General features: G+C 45.5%; 1 protein-coding gene across 2 annotated transcripts in view; it reads right to left on the bottom strand.

Annotated features, from left to right (window-relative positions):
• slc24a3 (solute carrier family 24 member 3) overlaps positions 1-26,130 on the bottom strand; it is a 498,180-nt gene that overhangs the window by 105,854 nt on the left and 366,196 nt on the right. The gene's annotated exons all lie outside the window — the stretch shown is intronic.

Genomic DNA, 26,130 nt, shown 5'->3' with positions numbered 1-26,130 from the left:
ACCAAGCCACAAGAGGAGATATTGGGGTAAATTCTCCGACGGCGGGATTATCCGTTCTGCCAGCAGTGCGCCCCCGCCCACGGATTTCCTGGCAGCATGGGAAATCCCATTGGCGGAACATGCGGCTGGGGAGGCGGGAATTCACCCCATTAGGTGATGGAACCAAAGGTTTGGTGCAAGAGTAGAGAGTCATAGTTACAAAAAGCAGGGAGGTCATGTTGGAGTCCATAGAATCCCTACAGTGCAGACGGGGCCATTTGGCCCATCGAGTCTGTATCGACCCTTCGAAAGACCACCCTACCTTGGGCCAACCCCCACCCTATTCCTGCAACCCCGTCCTAAGGGCCATTTAGCATAGCCAATCCGCCTAACCTGCACACCTCTGGATTGTGGGAGGAAACCCACCCAGACACGGGGCGAACGCGCAGAGAACACAGACAGTCACCCAAGATCAAATTGAACCTGGGTCCCTGGTGCTGTGAGGCACTGTGCCACGCTGAGACCACAACTGGAGTACTGTGTGCAGTCCTGGTCGCCACATTATAGGAAGGATGTGATTGCACTGGAGGAGGTGCAGAAGAGATTCACTAGGATGTTCTGGATAGAACATAAGTTTATGAGGAGAGGCTGGATAGTCTTGGTTTGTTTTCGTTGGAGCAGGGAAAACTGTGGGGCGACCTGATAGAGTTGTACAACATTATGAGGGGCATGGACAGGGTGGCTGGGAGCAGCTGTTCCCCTTAATTGAAGGGTCAGTCATGAGGGGGACACAATTTCAAGGTGAGGGGAAGGAGATTTAGGGGGGATGTGAGAAAAAAACCTTGTTACCCAGAGGGTGGTGATGGTCTGGAATGCACTGCCTGGGCAGGGTGGTAGAGGCGGGTTGCCTTATATCCTTTAAAAGTTACCTAGATTAGCACTTGGCTTGTCATAACATTCAAGGCTATGGACCAAATGCTCGCAAATGGCATTAGATAGGTTGGTCAGGTGTTTTTCACATGTTGATGCAAAATTAATGGGCCGAAGGGCCTCTTCTGCACTGCGAGATTCTGAGAGATTGAGGGAGGGAACTCCAGACCTTGAGGTCTAGATTCCTGAATGGACGACCACTGCTAAAGGGAGGGTGGCGGCAGGGGTGGATAGTGCAGGAAATACAAGGTACACAAGAGACCAGAATTGACAGAGCACAGAGGTCTGTGAAGGCAGTAGCACTGGTGGAGATCAGAGAGATAAGGAGGGGCATGGGGAGATTTGAAAGCAAAGATGAGAAGGTTAAAATTGAGGCATTTTTAAGACTGGGAGCCAAACTAGCTCCGCGGGCACAGGGGTGATAAGTGAATAGGTTTGGTGAGATTAGGCTGTGGGCAGCAGAGTTTTAGATAAGCTAAAGTTGTGGAGGGTGGAAGGCAAGACATCATTGGAATAGTCAAAACAGAAGGCAACAAAAATATGGATGGGGTTTTAGCAGATGGTCGGAGTCTGGGGCAGAGACCAGGTAATATTATGGAAAGGAAGGTTGGTGATGCAAGAGAAAATAAGGTCACAGGATCAATAGGTCATAGGTCAAATGGGATCCTGCCAATAAAAACAATTGCAGCCCCTCACTCAAATTCAAACAGGAGTAATGCACAAGAAATATCTCTGACCTGGGAAGTTCCATTCTTTTTTAAGCAAAGCAAATAACGCACTAACAAGCACACACGTCAGTTATAGGTTTGGTAATAAATCAATGTGCTTCTGTGTTTCAAGAACGTTGCATCTTCGATGAATAGTATCAATGCCTGGCCTTTGTTTGTAAGAATGTGTCTCGTATTTAAAAAAAATTCATTCATGGGTTGTGAGCCTCGCTGGCTAGACCAGCATTTATTGCCCCTCCCCTCAACTTACAAACAAAAATATACATATGAATGATGTTGCCTCTTGTCTTTCAGATTGGCCCAAATCATGCACCTTCCACCATTAGAGGGGGCCAGTTAGGCAATCGACTCGCCTCCCAGCCACTGCTGACGACAGGGGGTCTCCTGAGAGAGCGTTCTTTCCACTTTTCGGGAGGAGATGATCAGCCTGCATGCAACAAACCTCTCATCCTCCCCAACCCCCCCAAACCATCCCCCTCCACAGCAATAAATCAGGAGCTCAGCAGACTGTGAGAATCGAGTCTGGATCACCGGGCTGGTCATGCATTGCTAGCCCAGTGTACAGAACCACTATCTTACCCTTTGGCATCAGGTGCTTCAAGCTGTACCGCTTATCATAGAACTCTAAATAAGCTGCAAAATGCCATATGAAATTTGTCTCATTAGAAACACAAATACCCGGTTAATTTATGAGCCACGTTTCATGTGTGAAGGTTTATGGCATAGCTGTGGGAACAGTGCAGACATAAAAAGATGCCATCCTTAGAATTAAGGACAAGCAGTGGACGTCCTTGCTTGTGAAAATACGTAATGCTGTGAGCGGCATTTCCTCTCGGCATCACATTGCACCGAGGGGATTTATATTGCAGTCTACTGTTGAGATAAAATGATAATCACAAGTGTAAGGTGGGGGTTGAGTGAAAACAAAAAGCTTAGAATATATGTCACAAGAAAAGAGGGTACAACGAGGTGGTAAATGAGACAGGGGACGAGGACAAACCAAAGTGAAAGACTTTTAAGCAATATTTAAAGGCAATGGAGAGAGGTAACAAGACAAAGTGACTGGAAGATCAAAAAGAGCAGGGGCCCGGGAAATGTGGACGCAGTAAATGGGAAGTCAGGGAAAGTCATCAGAAATATATGGTTGATTGTTCCTTAAATATATACATATATACAAATACGTACATACGAATTAGGAGTAGGCCACTCGGCCCCTCATCCCTGCACCATAATTCAATAAGATTTTATTATAACTTCAACCCCACAATCCTGCTGCTCCCTGAGAAACTGTCACCCCTTTGTTCATCAAGAAGCTATCTAGCTCTGCCTTAAAAATATTCAAAGACTCTGCTTCCATTGACTTTTGAGGAAGAGAATTCCAGAGACTTGTGACCCTCGGAAAAAAAAAATTCCCCTCATCTGTCTGAAATGAGGGACCCCGTATTTTTTAACAGTGACCCCCTAGTTCTCTGACACGAGGAAACATCCTCTTCATGTCCACCCTGCTGAATCCAGCCCTGGGGAGGAACTTGAAGAAAAAGCAGAGGCTCTCCCCATCATCTTCCGGGAGCAAAGGAATCACATGCAGCTAGGTGAGAATGACAGCCATGTGAGACTTGTGAGAATGTCCACTCGGGTTGCACAATTATAGGTTAGCTGAAGGCAGGGATGCCAGTGAGGAGAGTGGAAAACCCAATGCACCAGGTGACTAAGGAGTAAGCAATGGCAGTGAAGTGAGGTATCAGAGGTGCAAGAATGAGGTCTTAGTGATAAATTGAATGCGCGGTTAAGAATGTCAGTGACGATTTACAGAGAACACATGGTTCCTGCTTCGGCTTGAGTGCAAACAAACATTAAAGCAGTTAGGTGGATTGGCCATGATAAAGTTGCCCCTTGATGTCTGGGGTTGTGGATATGGGGCAGGGGAGTTGGCCTAGGTTGGGTGCTCCTTCAGAGGGTCGGTGCAGACTCACCGGGCCAAACGGCTCCTGCTGCACCGTAGGGATTCTATAATTCTTTTTAAAAAAAATTTAGATTAGCTCATTATTTTTTCCAATTAAGGGGCAATTTAGCGTGGCCAATCCACCTACTCTGCACATTTTTGGGTTGTGGGGGCGAAACCCACACAGACACGGGGAGAATGTGCAAACTCCACACGGACAGTGACCCAGAGCCGGGATCGAACCTGGGACCTCAGCGCCGTGAGGCAGTTGTGCTAACCACTAGGCCACCGTGCTGCCCCTGGGATTCTATAATTCTAAGTAACAAACAGAACTAAAAGTTCATTACTGTATAATAGATAGTTATTCTTCAACACTACAGCGTTTCTTTTAAAAGCTCCAACTGTTTCGGAGCTCTCCATAAACTCATCAGACCCACCATTTTGCTTTTTTGCACAGTGGTTGGAGCAGACTTACCATCACTCTAACAACACTCCTTCAATGGGCTGAAACTTTGCTTTCTCTGGGTCTGCTTGGTCAGAACCTCCACAAGAGTTCCGGAAGCAGTTTTACTCCCTGTATCTGCATGGGCTGTGATCAGCACCCATCTGATTTCTTAAACTGCATTTCAAAAAAGGCACACCATGCTTGGAGCATTTCGCGAAAACAGAAGTCAATCTCTTCCACTCAATTCTGTTGCCTTGTGGCGAGAAAGCTTTTAGATTCACACAGTCAATACAATTTCTTCACGAACAAAGCAAACCTCAGAAATGTTACCACGATCTTGGTCCTGACCCCTGATTACTGTCCAATTTTGGCCTTGGCAAAGGGTGCAATCCTGGAGTGGGGTGGGGATGGGGCAGGAAGATGAAGTCAGAGTTTGTATATAAGGAACAAAAGTGACATACGACAATGTGTGCTTATTAGGGCTGACAATTGATCACTTTGGTCTTCCAATCTGATCAATTTTGGTAGATGCCATTCTGAAAAATATAGCTTTGTGTGTTTAAATAGTAGGGATGAGCGACACCGACCCTAACCTGGAATGGAAGCGGGAAAACCCGGCTGCGGAAAAGACCAAGCTTGGAATGAGCAGCCACTAGGTTCTGAGATTTTCAAGGAACATTCAACACTCAGATAGCAATATGACTATAATAAACTAGTAACAGTGTTATAAACAAATCCATCTGTTCCACTAATGTGAGAGTTGTATCACCAACTCAGAGGCGCTAGAAATGTCTCTCGGATTCTCTGTTTACCCACAAGAAAGGTGAAACACTGGCAGAGAAAGTCGGATTAAATTTCTCCTTGGTTTCTGTTGATTCTAATTTTCTCCGCAGAAAGAATTCACTCAGCTAGAATTCACTTGAGTAATTAATTAATTGTACTTCAGGTGTCAATGGAGATTAAAGGTCAGATTTTGATTACCGAGCCATGTAGCTCGATTCTGGAAATTTCCTGGCCCGCAGGATCTGCCTTGGTAAAACGTACGCTGAAAAGTGCAATTTTCCAGGGTGGCAGTGGTGGTGCAATGGTCAGGCCGACCAACCCGACTTCCTGACTCCCCAAAGTCTGTCCACCATCAAGGCACAAGACAGTATGATGGAATACGCTCCACTTGCCTGGATGAGTGCAGCTCAAACTTTGCCCCAGTTGTTTCAGAAGCTGTTAAGACTCTCCCCTCCCAACAAGTCACCCCTCATGCCCTCGATGCCAACTCAATGCCCCTCATACACCCATACCACCATAGCCACGAACCCAACATCCACCATGGGCAGACCCGAGGAGCCACGCCAATCCTAATACAGCTTTCATTCATACACACTCGATCGTGGGAAAAATGTAATTCATAAACCCATTCAAAGCTTTTAAATCTCCTATAAAAACAAACGATTGTTTGCAGGCCACATTAAACACAGTGAAACCTTTAATAGCTTCTCTAAATTGTCAATCAAACTGCACTCAGAACACCCTATGATAATTGTAGCTTTTGAAACTCAGCCTATATTCATAATGACACAACAATAGCTATTTGGAAATCTCAACGAAGTGCCCCATTGAAACTGCACAACCAGCTACATTTTGTTTCTAACCTGTACCAGGTGGCTTGCCAATAAAAGCAGTTCAACAGAGGTTTTTTAAAACACTTGGGCACAGCTGCAGCCTTTTTTTTTAGGTTTAAAGAGCAGAGGATTTAAAGCTTTCGATCACAGCAGTTACACTGACATTATCCACTCTTCAAGGGCACTTATGTCTACTCTATAAAATTGTGACTCCAGAAACGTCCTTGGAACAGTCAAAATGGGGTCCATTTTCAAATCCGCACTGAGTTCAAAGTCTCTTCCTAACAGCATTGTGGATGTATTGCCCCAGATGTACTGGAGACACATTTCGAGTTGGTAGCTCACCAGCACCTGCTCAAGGGCAACCAAAGATGTACAAAAAATGCTGGCCTTGCCAGTGGTGCTCACATTCTACAAACGCACAAAATAAAATTATGAAAAAGAGGGACATAACTCCCACTGTAATCACTGCCAAAACTGATGCAAATGTTATATCCCGTAGTAATAAATAAATACTTCCAATAATCTTTCTGTCCTCTTTGTTAAACTCCACTTCTGGCTAGGATATTGGTACACATGCCCCAGTCACTCACAGAACCCTTGGTCAACTAGACCAAGCTTTGTGTATGAGGCGGGGCAGAGCATATTGGTGTGCTCTTTGACCATGGAAAGCATCATAACCTAACCATAGCCAATGGCCACAAGCTAACACATCCAGCAGGGAACAGTGAGCATTGATCAGAAGTGGGAACACTGGCAGGTTTTCCTATTCTCAGCCAGGGTACACGATGCCAGTTATACTGTTCTGATCGCCAATCAAGGTAAAAATCAAGACGATTGGCACAAACCTTTTTTTATTTGTTCATGGGACATGGGCATCTCTGGCTAGGCCAGCATTTATTGCCCAACTCGAATTGCCCTCGAGGGAGTGGTTAAGAGTCAACCACATTTTGGCCCTGAAATCTTTGGGGGCGATTCTCCGAGCCCCGCGCCGTGTTGGAGAATCGCCGCAACCGCACCACGACGCCCCGACACCGGCGCGCGATTCTCCAAGGTGCAGAGAATCGGCACCATTTGCACCGGCGCATTTGGCGCGGCGCCGGAATCAGCGGGGCCGCCGATTCTCCAGCCTGGATGGGCTGAGCGGACACGAGAGTCCCGCTGGCGCCGTTCACCCCTGGTCGCTGCCGACAGAAACTCTGCGTGAAGGGCCGGGTCGGCGGCCTGTGGGGGGGGGGGGGGGCTCCTTCACCGGGGGTGGGGCCTCCGATGGGGTCTGGCCCGCGATCAGGGCCCACCAATCGGCAGGCCGGCTCTCCCTGCCCCTCGGCCTACTTTCTGGCGTGGCCAGCCCCTGAACACAGACGCCATGTTGAGCCGTGGCCGATGCACTAAAGAAGTCCACCGTGATTGCGCAGGTTGGCGCAGCCCAACTGTACCGCGGTGCAAAGGAAGCTGGAGCAGCGTGAACCGCTCCTGCGCCGTGCTGGCCCCCTGTGGGGACCAGAATCAGTCGTACCCAGGCCCGGTTCGCACCATCGTGAAACATGACGGCGTTCACGACGCTGCGAATACTTGGGCTCCATATTGGAGAATCGCCCCCTTTAGGTCTGTACAATTCAGCAGCTGGTTGACTTTCCTGCTGCCTTTTTCTCTTCCGGAATAGAAACCATAGTTTCCTCTTGCCTTCCAATCAACAGTTTACAATCTACAGGCCCCTTAGATTTAAGGTTTGGAGGAGCAAATGACAGCAAAGTGGAAATGGTGAGAATCACCAGCACAATCCACACAACAGTAACAGTTTGCAGTCTTCAGGTGGTAAGGCTCAAGGTTGCAATCTCATGTGTAAGTCTGTAGTTCCTGCAAGATGAAGACAATTGGCCATTGATGTTGCTTCATATGAAAGCCGGGATCACTTTGAGTTTTCCTGAAGGGGGCAATATAGTGCAGGGCAGTTCTTCTAACTAGTGTCTCATATTGATTTTGTTTCAAAACACTTAAATTACTGAATGTGTTTGGAGTCAGAGGTAGAGCTTTACTCTACCTGCCTTTGCCACATTGGTCCTAAAGTCCCCCAAAGTTACCCTGCATATTATTCCATTCTCCACTATCTGTAACTTTCACCACATCCAGCAGTCTGCTGCTGGTCCACTCAGTCAGTCGTCACAATTTATTTACAAAACATTTAATGACGCAGGTGAAAAGTCTTATATCACAGATAATTCACAATGCAATGTTTAACTTACATTTTACTTTACACTGTTTTCAAAACCAAATTAATAGTGTCTGACATTTTGGTATTCTTCTCCAGGTCTTTTAACGTATACATTGAAGCTGGTAATATAAGTGCATTTCAGCACACTGACCTTGGATTCACCATAATCTCAAGGAAACAAATGAATGAAGTGGGGGAATTGTTAAAACTCCTATTTAATTACACTAATCTTGGGGTCAAGATCCTTTTCCCACTTGCAGACACTTATGCCATCAATTTTAAATTTGAATTGAAAAGTGTGAAGTGCAGACCTCTCAACACTTGATCTGCATAACAAATAATAATAATAATCTTTTATTGTCACAAGTATGACGTTACTGTAAAAAGCCCCTATAGGTTAACCCCGACAACCGCAAGCATTTGCAAGTTTTGCATTCAGTTAACATTTTAAAGGTCCCAAGATGCTAGTCCAAGACATTCTGATTTTGATCAGACTTTAATTCAAGCAGCTGTATTAACTGAAGCAGATTAACTCTCTTGGGCCAGCTATCTCCAGGCTATGTTTGTGTGTTTTCTCATCTCCTCCTACATAAACAGAAGAGCTCTTTGCAGATGGCAGCAAAGAGACTTCCATCTTAAACTCACAAATTTGCCCATCAAAAACATCAGATGAAAAGGAGATTTTGAAGCATGTTGGAGCTCTGCTTCTGACACAATGGGCCCAGAACATCTTTAGCAGAATATCTGACTGTGGCTAATGAGGGCTGGTTTAGCTCAGTTGGCTGGACAGCTGGATTGTGGTGCAAAATGAGGCCAAAAGTGCGGGTTCAATTCCTGTACCAGCTGAGGCTTTTCATGAAGGCCCAGACTTCTCAACGCCCGAGGTGTGGTAATCCCAAAGTTAAATCACCACTAGTCAGTTCTCTCCCTCAAAGGGAGCCAATGGTCACCTGGAACTGGCAAATTTACTATGACGAAACAGTTGTTGACATGTAAATCTGGCTTGTGGTGCCAGACTTTGATGCCTAAATCATCAAGGTAGCTAGCATACTGCAGACAACAAAAAGCAGGTTGTGTGACCTCTAAATTATAAACAGCAGCGTCGTAGTAATTAAAGAAATAAATAAATTTAGAGTACCCAATTATTTTTTCCAATTAAGGGGCAATTTAGCATGGCCAATCCACCTATCCTATGGGTTGTGGGGGTGAAACCCATGCAGACACGGGGAGAATGTGCAAATTCCACACGGACAGTGACCCAGAGTCGGGATTCGAACCCAGGTCCTCAGCGCCATAGGCAGCAAGGCACTGTGCCACCGTGCTGCCCCCTGCGTCGTAAAAATAATGTAATTGATCAGAATTGACTTTCTGATTTCTAGTTCCATTTATAATTTGGATGCAAAAAAAAAAAGAGATTATGTTCAAATCTCCACTGTTGATATGCTGACAACACGTGAACCTCTCTCGTTTAGGACAAGGGCAGGAGTTCCTGCAAAATCCTAACCAAGCCATACCCCATTCTGACTTGGAACTATATCGCCATTCATTCAGTGTCGCTGGGTGAAGAACCTGGATCTCCCGTCCAGCGCTGTGGCTCCTACACCACAAGAACTGCAGCAGTTCAACAAGGTGGCTCACCAGCAGCCCCTCAAGGGTAGCGAGAGATGGGCAATAGATGTTGGCTGTATCAGTAAAGCCCACGTCTCATGGATGATCAGGCTGAAGTAGGCTTAGCCACAAAGGTCAGTCTAGGTCCAACACCAGGAGAGAATGAGACATAATAAAGGTAATACATCTGAAAAAAAAATCAATTTCTTTCTTTCAGAGAAATTTCCCTATTATATTACCATCTGACCTAGAACACTTTGAAGGTGGCATAAAGGTCACTTGACAATCACAAACATGTTAAGTAAAAGGCATTTGTTTCTTTAAAATAATCGTAGAAACTGTCAGCTACATGCAATTAATTTGAATGAGGTCTTATAAGAAGTAGGTGCTGGGTCAGGCCATTTAGCTCCTTGAGCCTGGTCTGCCATTCAATAGGAGCATGGCTGATCACCCATCTCTAATACACCTCCTTGGGACCATCCCAAAATCCCTTGATTCCTTCAGCGTCCCAAAATCCATTGATCTCTGACTTGAAAATACTCAATGATTGAGCAGTCCTCTGGAGCAGAGTATTCTAAAATTCTCCTCATCTCAAGTCCTAAATGGCCAACCCTCTTCTCCAGAGACTCGTGTTCCCAGCAAGGGGAAAACATTTGTCTCTTGGGAGGATGAGACCAGGGAGTTAATAGTGGGAAACACAGAAATGGCAGAGATGCTAAATCAATATTTTGCCTCAGTTTTCACGGTGGAGAACACCAATACCATCCCAACAGTAACAGGTAATAGAAAGGGAGGAACTTAGAATAATCATCATCAATAGGGAAACATCCTAAACACTCTATTGGGATTAAAGGCAGACAGGTGCCCAGGACTGGATGACCTAGATCCTAGGGTCTTAAAGGAAGTGGCAATGGAGTTGTGGACCAATTGGTTCTAATATACCAAAATTCCCTGGTTGTGAGAAAGGTTCCAGTGGATTGAAAAAATGTTAATGCCCTTATTCAAAAAGGGAGGCAGAAAGGGAGGAAACTACAGACCAGTTCGTTTAACATCTGTTGTCGCAAAATTGCTAGAATCTCATTATTAAAAAAATAATATGAGGACATTTAGAAAGTCAACACCCAATCCATCAGAGTCAGCATGGTTTTATGAAGGGTAAATCACGTTTGACTAATCTGTTGGAGTTCTTCGGAGATGTAACAAGCTGAGTGGATAATGGGGATCCTATAGATGTATATATCTGGACTTCCAGCAGGCATTTGATAAGATGCTGCACAGGAGGTTGATACACAAGGTAAGATCACAAGGGTTTAGGGGTAATTTATTTGCTTGGATAGAAGACTGGCTAACCGACAGAAGGCAGAGTTGGGATAAGTGTAACTGATTGGCAAGATGTAACTAGTGAGGTGCCACAGGGTTCAGAACTCGGGCTTCAACCATTTACAACATCCATTAATGACTTGGATGTAGGGATCGAAAGTACTACAGCAAAATTAGCAGATAATACTAAAATAGGCGTGATAGTCAGTTGCAATGAGGAAATAAAAAACTTATTATTGGATACAGATAGGCTAGGTGAGTGGGCCAAATTTTGGCAGATGGAGTTTAAAGTGGATAAGTGTGAGGTTATCCATTTTGGTCGGAAAATAGAAAGACAACTTCTTATCTAAATGGAGAAAAAGTTCAGAGTGCTCTAGTGCAGAGGGATCTGAGTGACCTTGTGCATGAATCTCAGAAAACTAGCATGCAGGTACAGCAGGTGATAAGGAAGGCAAATGGAATTTTGGGCTTTATAGCTAAAGGAATAGAGTATAAAAGTAGGGAAGTATTGCTGTGACTGTACAAGGCACTGGTGAGACCGCACCTGGAGTTTTGGTCCCTTATATAAGGAGGGAAGTAGTTGCATTAGAGGCAGTTCAGTGGAGGTTCACTAAATTGATTCCAGATATGAGGGATTTGCCTTATGAAGAGAGATTGAGCAGTTTAGGCCCAAACTCTGTCAAGTTCAGAAGAATGAGAGGAGATCTAATTGAGGTATACAAGATGATTAAAAAGTATTTACAAAGTAGACTTAGAGCAGATGCTTCCTCTTGTAGGGCATCTAGAATGAGAGGTTATAGTTTTAAGATAAGGGTGAAACGTAGTTTTAGACATTATATCAGAATTATTTTTAAAACTTTAGTTATCCAATAAGTGCTGAAGGAGTTAAAACTCTTCTACATTGATCTGTATTCCACACAGAAGCTGTTTAGCTGAAGGTACCAGCTGCAGGAAGTCAGCCCTAAGGTCACATCTCGCTGGTTATGGGGCCCCAGAAAGAGACAAACACAGATGGTTGTCATCAAGGATGGCAATGAATAATTTAGGATCTTTTCTCCATTTTGTATTGTTGTCAAGTTGTCTGGAGGAAAGACAGTCATACAGAATTATTATTGCAGTGGACATTTTTACCTTGGGAAGGCCATTATATTTAGACAGGGGAGGTGATTGATAACCACATTGCTGATATTAGGAGACAGCATTTACGTGTCTTTACACTGATTGGATATTATAATTAAATAAGCATGCACTCGTTGTAATTAGTTAATTGTTCTTATATACTATGCATGATGTGAACCAAATCGACAGTCATGATTGAACATAGATAACTAGTAACATGATTGGCATATGCTCATTTTTTGCAACCAAATCTAAATTACATTTGTTGGTACAATTATTGAATCAGGGCACTCTGGCATCCCAGTTTGGAATGTCAATAGCTCTGTTAGAGCTGTAATAAATGCCTTTTTCGTAACTCCATGACTTTGTCTAGTCTTTCATGAGTGAGAGGCTGAAGTACATTACAGTCAAATTGTTGTATACTTTCCCCTCAACAAGGGTTAGAAGATTCAAAACCAAGATGAGGAGAAATTACTTCTCTAAAAGGGTCATGAATCTGTGGAATTCACTATGCCGGAGTGTGGTGGATGCCAGGACATTGAATAAATTTGAGAAGAGACTCAGATTTTTAATTAATGAGTTGAAGGGTTAAGGAGAACGGGCAGGAAAGTGGAGTTGAGGCCGAGAGGTGATCAGCCATGATCATATTGAATGGCAGAGCGGGCTTGAGGGGTTGAATTGCCTACTCTGCTCCTAGTTCTTATGTTCTCCCAGTATCTACCCTATCAAGCCCCTCAAGAATTTTGTATCAACCAATGTATTTAATCCAACATGTGATTTATTTGTGAAGGATTACAGAAATTCTACAGAAGTTATCCCACTGGTTCAAATTGAAATACAAAAGGTCAAATCTTTTCATGAGCTATATTATTGCTTGAAGATAAAACAATTTTCACTGGTACTGTGGACAATCTAGTGGGGACTAGAGGTTAGTAGAATTACTGTCATATAAGCAACCCTGTACCCCAGTGAGCAATCCAGTCTGGAGCTAAAGCAATATTTTTTTGTTTAAAATGGAAATATCAAAGTCGGATGTATATTTTTGTGGTTTTTTTTGTTCCCATCAAATTGAGACAGTCACACTTTTTAAAGGTTAAATTTGGGGGATTTTCTGCTATTGGATAATTCTCGTCTATCATCAGAAGATAGGCGTCATTGTGGGCAGGATGGAAAGTTCAGAGAGGCAGCCGAATGCCCACAGACTTTGGGCAGGAATTTCGGAACCCTCAGCGGGCGAGACCAGACAATCTCAGCCATGGGCTCTATTTAGTACAGAGATGCAACTCAGCAATTATCAATGTTACAGGATCCGGCAAGCTTCCAACTTCGAGGTTAGCTCTCTTGGCCACTCTGGGGACTGCCTGGGCAGAGGGGTTGAGGAATGAAGAAAGGCAGAAGAGCTTAAGTAACTGATTGTTTTTGAAATGACCAATTTAATCTAGTTTGACAATGCCTTAACTTGCATATCCCTCTGCTGCTGCCTTATTACTACGCCGACACTGAGAGTAAACACCTAAATAATGTATTTCATCACCTGCACACCATTCTCTCATATGGTCCCCTACGTATGTAGGTCAACAGTGATTCAATTGATAGTACTGTCACCAGAGTCTGAACGTTATGCGTTCAAGACTGACTCCAGGACTTGAGAACAAAAAATCGAGGTTGACACTGAAGTGCAGTTCTGAGGGAAGGCTGCAATGTTGGAGGTGCTGTCTGGTGGATGTGGTGTTAAACCTCTTGGGTGGACAGAAGAAATTCAATCGCATTATAGTGAAGAGCAGGGAACATATCCCAGTGTCCTGGCCAATATTTATCTTTAATAAACATCATTAAAAAAAGATTATTTGATCATTGTTAAATTGCATTAAATTTATCAAAATAGGCTGCTTATATCCGTGAGAAGTAAACAATCTCTTTTGGCAGTTAGGCAGTAGGGCGGCACGGTAGCACAGTGGTTAGCACTGCTGTCTCACAGCGCCAGGGACCCGGATTCAATTCCAAACTCAGGTGACTGACTGTGTTGAGTTTGGACTTCTCTCAGTGTCTGCGTGAGTTTTCTCCGGGTGCTCCGGTTTCCTCCCACAGTCCAAAGATGTGAAGGTTAGGTGGATTGGACATGCTAAATTGCCCCTTATGGTGAAATTACAGGCTGGCCACAGGGCCTAGATTGGGTGGTCATTCGAAGTGTCAGATAGCCTTGATGAGCCAAATGGCCTCTTTCTGTACTATAGGCATTCTATGTTACAATAGCAGTTTGTTGACATGAGCCTAAGAGTTGTCATTATGACATTATTAAATCTTGGTTGCTTTCAAAACCTAGAATAATACTGGCAGGGTGTCCTAAATTCACAGTTTGATTGACAGTTCAAAGTAGTTATTCAAGGATTAGCTGTCTTTGATGTGGGGTTATAAATGTACTTGAGATGATTAAAAAGTTTTGAATGGAGTTTTATAAATGGGAGGATTTGTCTTAATACAGTGACGGCTGTAATAGATATTTAGAACTTGACTTAATTTAATCTTATCATGATTCATAAAGTTTGCCCATGGTGGACACTGGACGAGTTGGCATGGAGGTTGTAAGGAGGGGGGAAAAGGGGTGTTGGGTGGTTTGGTATGAGTTGGATGGTTGCAGGTGATGGGTTGGTATGGAGGATATCAGGGCCTATAGACCGACATGGCAACACACTCTCGCGACACGGGCCAATTATTTAGGACTGAGATGAGGAGAGATTTCTTCTGTCAGAGGGTTGTAAATCTTTGGCATTGTCTAATTCAGAGGATTTTGGGCGTTCCATCATTGAGTATATTTAAGGCCAAGATATATTTTTGGTCACTCAGGGAATCGAGGGATATAGGAATTGGGTGATAGATCAGCCATAATAGTAGTGAACAGTCGAGCATGTTAGTTGGACCATTTATTCTACTCCTGCTCCCATTTCTTATGTTTCTTTTTTCATGTTCTTCAGATCCTGGTCGCACTCTAAAAGATGCTTGTGACAAGGAATGTCAACAAGTGACTAATGATGATAACCAGAAACCCTTGCCGACTGACCCACTTTAATTCGGAAGCTAAATGTGGAACTCTCGGAAGCTAGGCCGAGACCAGACGCTTCAGCGCAAGCTAGAGATTGAATGTGGGTATCTTCCTGATCTCTATGATTCAGCAAATCATTGAATAATCTCTCTGAGCTATTGGAGCAGCTTCTCTTCTACTTTAATTGCCAGACTGTCACAGCTCAAACTACCCCAATGGTTTTTGGTAGGGCTGCCTTACTGTAAACTTAAACAAAGTGACAGACAAGCGCAGCATCACATAACATTACATGAGTAATTGTCATACTGGTTGTACGCTTGCCTCTGAGTCAAAGCAAATCCCACGCCAGCAATAGAAATCCAGCGGCTGGATTCTCCAATCCCGCGGCAGAGTGTCCACGCCATTGTAAACTCCGCCGCATTTTACGGCATGAACAGGCCACTCCCATGACCAATTCTGGCCCCTCCAGGGGGCCAGCATGGCGCTGGAGCGGTTCGCGCTGCTACCGCTGCAGATCCCGGCGTGAACTGTGCATCGCGGGGTCCACACATGTGCAGTTGTGCCAGCACCAACGAAGACATGCGTAGTGGCACCGGTGCCAACGCGCACATGCGCAGTGGCCTCCTTCAACACGCCGGCCCCGACGCAACATGCGCAGGACTATAGGGGCCGGCGCGTAGGAAAGGAGGCCCCCAGCTACAGAGGTCGGCATGCCGATCGGTGGGTCCCAACTGTGGGCCAGGCCACATCGGAGGCCTCCCCAGGGTCGGACAACCCCCCCCCCCCCGCCCCCCGGCCATGGGCCGCCACCCGACCCTTACACGCCGAGGTCGCGCCTCCAGAGCAGGTTAGAACGGCGCCGGCGGGACTCGGCTCCTTTCCTACGGCCGCTCGGCCTATCCAGGCTGGATAATCGGTGGGCCGGCCGTGTAGAGCGGCCCGTGACCAGCACCTCGCCAACCACGCCAATGGCGCAAGCGGAGAATCGTGTCGTGTACCGGCAATAGGGCAGCGTGGCGCGATTCGCAAGGCCCGCCGGCGATTCTCTGACCCGGAGCGGGGTCAGAGAATCCCGCCCCATAATCTAGACTAGGGTTTGCCAAACGTGATGCATTCCTGGAGATTTCATCACATGACTTTCCCCCACGCTCCAGTCAACTTATCCATCCTCGTTGTGCACTGCCTTCATGCACCAATTAGAAAGCAAAATGATTCGGGGGGGGGGGGGAAGAAAAAAAAAAGAAAGCTAAACGATTCATTTCCTAATTGGATGATATTTGATTATCAACCAAACAGCCATCACCCACTCCCCCCCAGGGGGAGTGCCCTCTCCCCCCCCACCGAACCTTCATTTTCAAGATATTTATATCAGTTGTCATAATTCTACCTGGAGACAACACAGACAGTCTTCAAGGGTTTCAATTGGTATGCATTTCTCCCAGTAATGGGTTTAGAATGGCTGTTTATATAATAATCAAATAGGAATAGTTTATGGAAGAGAAACAGATTATGGATGATTGGGAAGGTCCCTGAGATACACATGTTAATATATAGTCGAGGAAGTTGATGGGGCAGACTGCTGAATACCCAAAAGGCATAATCAAAGAACAACAAAGGTAAAATTGCCCAGATACTGAAAAGCCAGGAGAGGCAGTCACCATCTAGCAGTCTCAGAAAGCGGACAGGTCAGTTTCCAGGCACCAAGCCTTAAGGCAAAGTTTACAGCAAACAAGCTTCTAAGTCTTAGAGCTGAGGCAGTGCAGAAAACCTTTGGCTTCGCAACAGCAATGTTTCATAGAACTTACAGTGCAGAAGGAGGCCATTTGGCCCATCGAGTCTGCACCGGCACCTGGAAAGAGCACCCCACCCAAGGTTAACACCTCCACCCTATCCCCATAACCCAGTAACCTCACCCAACACTAAGGGCAATTTTGGACACTAAGGGCAATTTATCATGGCTAATCCACCTAACCTGCACATCTTTGGACTGAGAGAGGAAACCGGAGCACCCAGAGGAAACCCACGCACACACAGGGAGGATGTGCAGACTCCGCACAGACAGTGACCCAAGCCGGAATCGAACCCGGGACCCTGGAGCTGTGAAGCGATTGTGCTATCCACAATGCTACTGTGCTGCCCCGTGTTGAATATCTTCGCTGGCCCAGGAAAACAGTGGTTCCCAGATTTGAGTATCATCCCTGTATTGTGTGGTAACTACCTGGTTATTCACTTTGGATATTGTTTGGGGAACTGGGGCAGTCTTAGATTTCAGATGTCACATATATATTGTGTAACAAGGTTTACGTTCTATATAAACTGTGTGTTTAATAATTCATATAACTTAATTGCTTTTGTGTATTTGTCTTTTCTTTAATAAATAGATTTTAATAATTGTTACCCGACGACCATACACCCCCACGAACTGGTGTCCCAGGTTTGGTTACAATTGCAAATAACATCAGCTTGCTCCATGACACTGGGAAACACAATAACATCAGCTTGCTCCATGACACTGGTAAACACAATAACATCAGCTTGCTCCATGACACTGGGAAAGGGAACTGTTAAAAAAAATGACAAAAAAATAAATTGAAATAAAATTGCAATGTTTTTTCTCCAGGGTTGCACAAAGCAATGTCCTGGATATTGATCTTCAATTCCTGGAGCCTCCAGGGCAATTGTGGAGCATTTGCAATCCTAATTTGGATTGATATGCCAGTGCAGTAACTATGAAGGAGTACTGCACGGCCGGAGGCACCATTTCTCAAATGAGTTGTTCAAACATTGCTCTGATGGCCCTCGTTCAGCTGGACAGAATATCCCTTTTTGAAGATGAGCAGATGGGTTCTCACAATGGACAGAGATTTATCCATCAACCAGCAATACAAAACCAGAAAATGCTAGGAAAACTCAGCAGGCCCAGTGGGGAGTATAATAAGAGTTAACTTTTCGTGTCTTTGTCTTCTGAAGAAGGGTCATAAGGACACAAAGTGTTAACTCTATTTTCTCTCTCCCCACAGATGCTCCCAGACCTGCTGCGTTTTTCCAGCATTTTCCCGTTTTGTTTAGCATTCCAGCATCTGCAGTATTTTTCTTTTATCACTAAAATACAGATTATTTGGCCATTTAAAAATCACTGTTCAAAGATCTACGTGGACAAATGAATCGCCACGCTTCCAAACATTACAACAGTCTTGATACATCAAAAGTATGTCATTGGCTGTGAAGACACTTGGCAGTTTCTTGCAAGTCATAGAACATACAGTGCAGAAGGAGGCCATTCGGCCCATTAAGTCAGCACCGACCCACTTAAGCCCTCACCCACCCTATCCCCGTACCGCAATAACCCCTCCTAACCTTTTTGGTCACGAAGGGCAATTTATCATGGCCAATTCACCTAACCTGCCTGTCTTTGGGAGGAAACCGGAGCACCCGGAGGAAACCCACAGACACGGGGAGAACGTGCAGACTACGCACAAACAGTGACCCAGCGGGGAATCGAACCTGGGACCCTGGCACTGTGAAGCCACAGTGCTATCCACTTGTGCTACCATGCTGCCCTCATGAAAGGTTCTACATAAGTCCTCTGTGAACTATGTTGTGAACCTTTCTCTACAAGGTGCTTCTAGCAGGTTATCACCACCGACTCCACTGCGTTCCTCCCCATCCTCTCCAAAACAGCAGTACCGGGATGATAATGGTATTTCTACAACTAACACCCCCCCCCCCCCCCCAAAAAAAATCAGAGGACAAAATAAAATAAAAATGCAGCTCCTCCAACAAAACAAAACTTGTTTTGTTACTCAGAAGAAGTTATGCTGGCGAGTATAAAAACATTGCAGTGACAAACTCTAACTCGATGTTTCTCACCAATTTATTGCCAACCCAATTAGACTAATTAAGATAATTACCAATATTATTAAATCAGTCCCTTGGGCACAGCTTTCTATCACTACCTCCAATGAGGATCATGAACCTGGAGCAATCTGCTTGACAATTTATTTCAGACATGCAATTTCATGGAAACACAAATTCTTTGATTGGTCGTTCAAATTGTTTCAATACTTTAGATTAGTAATGTAGCATCGCAACCACCCATTTATCGACCTGGGACACAACTATTTGGGTTTGCTTCCCGATTGACAACACAAGTTAATTTGCAAAGAAGAAAAAAAATCAATGAGTCAAGCCTTCATTTCAAAAAGTGTGTTATCACATAGTGTAAGTTTATCAACCAGATCCAAGTAGAAACTAATTAACATTCAGCCTCCATTCACTTCAATCGCTTGCTATGCCTATTTTCAGCTTCCCCAGAGCCAGCAAATAGCAGCTATTTGTAACAGCAGATTCGATAGATGGAAGACTGAATGTCAAACACAGTTTAAATACAACAACATGAATGATAGTCAATGTGAAGTTGCGACAAACGAGTGGTTCACAGACAACGGGAGGGAATGTCCAATCCAGCGGCAGTTTTACGACGTTGTGAACGGACGGCTCCCACGTCTAATTCTGGCCCCTACATGGGGCCAGCATGTTGCTGGAGCGGTTCGCGTCGCTCCAGCTGAAGATCCCGGCGCGAACTGGGCCACGCGCATGTACAGTTGCGTCACTGCTAACGAGAACATGCGCAGTGGCGCCGGCGCCAACGTGCGCATGCGCAGTGGCCTCCTTCAATGCGCCAGCCCCGACGCAACAAGGTGCAGGGCTGCAGGGGCTGGCGCGTAGGAAAGGAGGCCCCCAACCACAGAGGCCGGCCACATCGGAGGCCCCCCCCCCCCCCCCCGCCCGCCCTCCACAGGCCGCCACCGGACCCTTACAAGCTGAGGTCCCGCCAGCTCAGAACAGGTTAGAACGACGCCAGCGGGACGCTGCTCTTTTCCTACGGCCGCTCGGCCCATTCAGGTCGGAGAATGGCTGGCCGTGTAGAGCGGCCCGCGACCGATACTGCACCAACCACGCCGGCGCCAATTCTCCACACTGCGGAGAATCGTGTGCCGGCGACGGGGCAGCGTGGCCCATTTGAGGGGATTCTCTGGCCTGGCGCTGGGCTGGGAGAATCCCGCCCCTTATTATCGCCAATAATTGTGCAACTGTGCCAAGAGCCAGGATTTGAGCCCCGTGTCACTGTGCATTCCTCATTGAAAAATCGCCTGTAAATTGGTAAGGGTAAAGAAAGATGAACACAGTCCTATGATTTTGCCCGAATCCAAGTTGGTTTGAAATCGCACTTCATATTACTATTTCCTCTTTCGTGTTGTTTTTAAGTTTAATTTAGATTATCTTTTGAACGGGATATTTTTTTCTTGTTCCATGCTTAGTTATAAAATTAGAATGGTGAAGAAAGAGACCATAAACTATGGTTTAGCTGCGTTGCAGCACGATAGACACTACAGCATAAGGTGAGGCCACAAAACTAATCATGCCTCCAGAATTACCTTTTCTAATCCCATATCCCTGCCCTGAACCTGTATTCTATTATAATCTTCCTTTTCAAATACCCCTTTAATTCCCTTTTAGACAATACTACTGTCAATGCCTTAACAGTCATTTGTGGCAAAGCATCAAGTGTTCCAGCAATTCTAAGTATAAAAAGCTTTCTCTTTGCTCTTTTAGTGTTAATCTTGTATTTAATATCCTCTTGTTATTCATCCATCAAGCAGCATCGGCAATCATGGCTTTACCCTCGAACAATGTTCCCAATTGTGATAGTTTTCTTAATACTACTTTCATCATGGAGGTGGGGGTTCAATTTTCCCAGCCTTTCTCTGCAACTATAAACATTCATTTGCTATCATTCCTGTTGAATCTTTCCTTTCCTTTCTCACCGTTCTTCTTTAATGGAGTGCCCAACATTGCGTGCAATGAAACGCCTGAGGTTTAACCACAAGGGGAGACGGCAGCCCAGTGGTATTGTCACTGGACTAGCAATCCACAGACCCAGAGCATACTTTGGGGACCTGGATTCATATCCCACCACGGCAGACGGTTAAATTTGAATCCAATAAAAATCAGGTATTAGAAGGCTAACGATGATCGCATAACTGTTGTTGATTGCTGTAAAAACCCAACTTGTTCACTGATGTGGGAGGGAAATCTGCCATCCGTAGTCGATTTGTCCTACATGTGACTCCAGACCCACAGCAATATGGTTGACTCTTAGTTGCCCTCTGGAATGGCTTAGCAAGCCACTCAGTTCAAGGGTAACAAATGCTGGTGTTTGCCAATGACACCCATATCCCATGAATAGACTTTAAAAATATAACCAATGTCTTACATGAATTCCACAACATTTCTTTGCTTTTGCAATCCATGTCAATATGTATCTAAAATCCAGAAACTCAGTGGGCTTTTCTCGACACGGCCAATATATTTTATTCATCTTCAAATCTCCTTTAAATGACCTTAAAGGCACAATAATCTTGTGTAGTTTATAAGCTTTTTTAAATGCACATCCAGTACATAAAGTTCTCCAAGACTCCTACTGTACAGGATATATTTTATTTCACTTCCTTTGCTCCTCCTCAACAAAATGTACTCCTTCGCATTTGGTAGAACTGAATGCGACTGCCTCCTTCCTGTTGTTCTCGTTAACCCACCCCCTCCTGCAACCCTTCATTTACAGTTTGCCATGTTTTATCGGAACACAGGAATAGGTGTGGACCATTTAACTCCTCGAGGGGACCCTGTCCCACACCTTGGCGAGGGTTGCTCAGCAGCTGTGGTCATTTTTTATTTTACACTATTTAAACGAGCCTCAAGATGGATGCATGCTCCTGCTCCCTAACTTTCAACAGAAGGCTACAACCCCCTCGGTGCTGGGTGGCCCCCGAATGGTCTTCCAACTCCGAAAAACCTCCCACTGACCTGAATTGGGCGGTGTGCATGTCCTGGCTGCTGCTTGGTCAGGCAAGGGAAAATCTATGCCAGGGACACCCCCCCTGCCATTTGATTCCAACACTGGGGTCCCTGCCCAAAACGCAAAACCCTTCCTCCAATATTCATTCCTGATAGGTCCATCTCCAATAGGTAAGAGAAATCACATCATCCCTTCAATGTAATGCTAAATGTAAAGTTTAAGAAAAAACTCTTGCATGGGTCAGGAGGCCACCACTATCTTGCTCCCACCAGCCACATTTCCTCATCTTTTCCTTTTTGGCTTTGGTTAGTTCACTATCCATAGAGCCGTATTGCCATTAATGTCAGGAAAAACGGTATTGTACAAGACAACCATCATCAGCCCAGGTCCTTGTTCCCAATGGCTTTCATATGGGTTCTGGCCAAGGACAAACATGGGCTTTAATTTGACTATCCCATAACAAAACAGCCAACATAAATGTGCTTGCAGACGTTTGGTCACCATGTCCTAACATAAGCTGATATCTTTAGAAAAGGGGGAGACAAAACTGGGCAACGAGGAGGGCGTCCCAATGAAATTTTAATGGAATCAGTGGCAAGAAGTGAAATCGCTATCTCGCCTTCCCAAAATTCTTCATGTGGTTTCTTGCCAAATGTTAATTATTTTATTTTCATTACTTTTGCTGACAATCAGTTGGAAATTATGGGCAAACTGAATTTCTTTGGAATTATTTCCATGAGACTTAATTCGACATCTAAGCTTGTAGAATCCATTTTCTGGTCACTTGCACTGCAGTGTTCCTCATTGATTACTTTATTAATATTTTTAATGATCTAAAATATAAGTTATCAAGACGAGAACCCCACGGCATGTTAATTTCTCATGATGTCTTCATTTACATAATTTAAAGAATTTCAAAGCTTGAAAGTAATAGGAAACTGAATGCCATTTTTGCAAGTTATTAACACAATCTATTTCCTGGTTTGAGTTCATGCGGCGGAATAATTGAGTGAGCAATCCGTACAGTTTCCTGTATCTTTAAAATGGCACCGTATTAAAATTGGGAGTTTATACGGCTTAGATTAAATTGGTTGCCCGTTAAATGGGAGCCCTGCTGTCGGGGAAAGGGAAGCAAGGGGGTACTTCAAATTCAAAATGATTTCTTCAGTCACGAGTTCTGCCGTAACTGCCAAGAACATTGCAGGAATGGTGCCGATACTCTCATGGGATAATGCATGTTTGGAAAAGGAAGGAAGAACCACCTGCATTTATATAGCGCCTTTTGTGACCTCAGGACACTGCAAACACGTTTTGCAGCCAACGTTACACTTTGTGAAGCGTAGTCATGGCAGTAATGTAGGAAATGCAGCAGCTGGTTTGTGCACAGAATGGTGATCCACGTCAACAGTGTAAAGTGGAGCCCTGCCACAGGTTTTGGTCAGTTGGCTGGACAGCTAGTTTGTGATGCAGAGCAAGGCCAGCAACACGGGTTCAGTTCCCGTACCGGCTGATGTTATTCATGAAGGCCCCGCCTTCTCAACCTTGCCCTCGTCTGAGATGCGGTGATCCTCAGACTAAATCACCATCAGTCAGCTCTCTCTCTCTCAAAGGGGAAAGCAGTCCATGGTCATTTGGGACAACGACAACTTTACCTCTACCAGTTTGGAGCTGAACTTTGCAGCAAATGCCCCCTCTTAACTGTGCATAGAAAAACACATTGCGCAGTGCTATTTAAAGAGATCAGCAACTACTTACCTGCAGGTTCATTGCTGGCTGATGTTTTTCTAGATATTGCTGTGAAGTGTTAGGTGCTTCCTATAGTTGTTTCAAGTTGCAAACGTCCGCAGGGAGTGGTGCGGCTGATGAAAATTTTTGCTGACTTCAAGGCTTGTGCACAAACCAGTTGCTTTATTAGCTATTCTCCTGGAATACAGCATAGACTTGGAGAAACACTGGCTACACAGAGCAGGGCAAGCTGCTGGAAGAGGAAGGAGGGTGGAAGAGGATATTAGGGTCTCAGCAGGAGGCCCAGCTGGCCTAGGCATTTGGAGGGCAGTTCTCTCACCTAAACCTCAGTGATGAACAATAAGTGCGATGCCCGCCGTTTGTTCAGGATTTTGTACCTGATGCAGCCACAGTTGCAACCTCAGTGCAGAGCGTGGATCACATTGCCCTGCAAAATCTTTTGAGCTCACTCTTTCCACTATTGTGGCATCCGTTAATGTTTAACAGACCGGGGTCACTTGCTGCATGATTACAAGCAACCTCTCCAGCCACAATGGGCCTCCATCCCTTTAAGAGACGCAGGTTAGCTTTAAGTGGTGCTACCCACTCACAATATTGGCTTCCTGCTGATGCCTCAGCCAATCAGCTGTGCAGTTAGCGTTGCCTGGATGCTGGAATCATTGAAATGAGCAGGCAGGATGAGGTTGGCATGCTGCCTGCATTGCAATCAATAGGTGTGGGCTAATCCCCATACCCATTCCTGGGGGCTATTGAATTTAGCCTCCTTAATTTGTAAATCCTCTTACCCATATAAATCCCCCCATGTTCTTGCTAGATTGCACTTGGTCTCGAGATGAAATGTGGCAACTTGCAACAGTGTGTAATCTAAACCTTTCATCTGATGCTGGCTGGGGAAAGGAAAAACTAATCTAGTGCAATATCATGTTATCTCCAAGCAATTCACATTGTCACTGGTGCTCTTCGAAGGACAACCAGAATTTGTAAGCTCATAGAACAGTGAAATTAACAGGCTCGCTGCTATAAACTTCCCTTTGAGGATGCAGGATTATTTTTATTTATTTTAAATTGAAGAGGCAAGGGGAAAGGCCAAGGTTCATCGTGCAGGTCCTGCCAACTTTGGGGGAGAGAAAGTAAGAAAATGCGATGAGTAGTTTCCAAAGAAATCTTTACTGGCTCGACCGTACACGTTGCCTGGCCAGTGGAAAGCCATGTGGGGTGGCCAGCATGTACCTTATGGCTGGGTTTACCGTCCATTAGTTTCAATTGAAGCAAAGTCCCAGTAGGTCCTGTCAATGATATTCCATCTACTCTGCTGGATTTTTCATTTCTTGTGCTCTTGCCTGGGTCATGCTTATCGACTGGGCAGCAAAAAAGATACCCCATTGAATGAGGCAATATTGACCCAGGGAGTTGTACAGGAAGGTGTCCAGCCTTGTTTGCAGCAACAAAAAAGCAAATTCAAAGGATAATTGACTTTAGTGGAATCAGAATTTGAGGAAGGAAACAAGCATTTGTGTTTGTATGGCGCCTGTCATCACCGCTGAATTTGCTATAGAATCATAGAATTTACAGCGCGGAAGGAAGCCATTCGACCCATCGAATTTGCACCGGCCCTTGCAAAAGGCACCATACTTAAGCCCACACGTCTACCCTATACCCATAACCCAGTAACCCCACTAACCATTTTCCACCTCACCATTTTGGACATTAAGGGCAATTTTAAATGGCCCATCCACTTAACCTGTACACCTTTGGACTGTGGGTGTAAACCGGAGCACCCGGAGGAAACCCACGCAGATATGGGGAAAACGTGCAGACTCTGCACAGACAGTGACCCAAGCCGGGAATCTAACCTGGGATCCTGTCGCTGTGAAGCAACAGTACTTTTTTTTTAAAATAATTTTTATTGAAAGAGTTTTTCCATACAAACATTTACCCCTACTAATTTTTAAATTATTTACAACACAATCCCTCTAGGCAAATGTCCCTCCCTCGCACGCCCTCTCGCGCGCACCAGTCCTCCCCCCCCCCCCCCCCCCCAGGCAACCTTAACAAATAAGGCAGCCTACAGTTTCAGACATGAGCAGCGAGCAGACTTGCCCGCGTTACAGTCGTGCATGCCCCCCCCCCCACGACCCTTGCTGCCCCCCCCTCCCTCCCCCCCCCTCCCCCCCCTCTCCCCCCCCTCTCCCCCCCCTCCCCCCCCCCTCCCCCCCCCCCCCTCTCCCCCCTCTCCCCCCCCTCCCCCCCCCCCCCCCCCCCCCCCTCTCCCCCCTCCCTCCCCCCCCTCCCCCCCCCCCCCCCCCCCCCCCGGGTTGCTGCTGCCACGACCCCGAACGTCTATCTCTGATCTAAAAAGTCAAGGAAAGGTTGCCACCGCCTGGCGAATCCCTGTACCGACCCTCTCAGGGCAAATTTGATCCTTTCTAGCTGAATATAGCTAGCCATATCGTTAATCCAAGTTTCAACGCTTGGAGGCCTCGCGTCCTTCCATTGAATTAATATCCTTCGTCGAGCCACTAGGGACGCAAAGGCCAGTATTCCGGCCTCCCTAGCCTCCTGTACCCCCGGTTCTACCCCGAC

Source organism: Scyliorhinus canicula, chromosome 1 (genome assembly GCF_902713615.1).
Source record: "Scyliorhinus canicula chromosome 1, sScyCan1.1, whole genome shotgun sequence".
Classification (NCBI taxonomy): domain Eukaryota; kingdom Metazoa; phylum Chordata; class Chondrichthyes; order Carcharhiniformes; family Scyliorhinidae; genus Scyliorhinus; species Scyliorhinus canicula.
The sequence above is the reverse complement of the archived record's forward strand: the minus strand, read 5'-3'. Positions and strand labels throughout refer to the sequence as shown.